The sequence below is a fragment of the Etheostoma spectabile genome, chromosome 17 (assembly GCF_008692095.1).
Source record: "Etheostoma spectabile isolate EspeVRDwgs_2016 chromosome 17, UIUC_Espe_1.0, whole genome shotgun sequence".
Taxonomy (NCBI): domain Eukaryota; kingdom Metazoa; phylum Chordata; class Actinopteri; order Perciformes; family Percidae; genus Etheostoma; species Etheostoma spectabile.
In genome coordinates this window covers 1,712,746-1,713,192 of record NC_045749.1, presented here as the reverse complement: position 1 = coordinate 1,713,192, position 447 = coordinate 1,712,746, and positions in this window count along the sequence as shown.

The window sequence follows — 447 nt, the reverse complement described above, 5'->3', positions numbered from 1 at the left end:
GGGGGGGGCTCGGACACAATGTCTGTGGCCCCTAGACCCAAAAAGAAGAATTTTGCTCTCATCAGTCCACAGAATGTTGAAATTAATTTTGTATCCCGTTAGGAAGTGTTACATGAATCCTGATCAGGATCAAATGTTGTGGATAGATGAAAATGTATAAAAGATTTATATGTGAATGATTCATTTATATGTTGTTTTGCAAACGTTTGATATTCACAGAGCTAAAAGACATAAATCATCATGGAGATTTGGGCCTTCACAAACGTTGATGTTAGCTATCTCTGTTAGCGATGTTGGCGTCCATGTGTTGCCAGATCTTGCGAGAGTTTGGTCCTGAGACAGAAAAAGGTCTCAAACTCAGTTAGTTTTCTTCTTACATTAGAAGTTTGAAAGTTTGGGTACCCCAGGTAAAAAATGTTATTAATGTGCATAAAGAAGCCAAGAAAA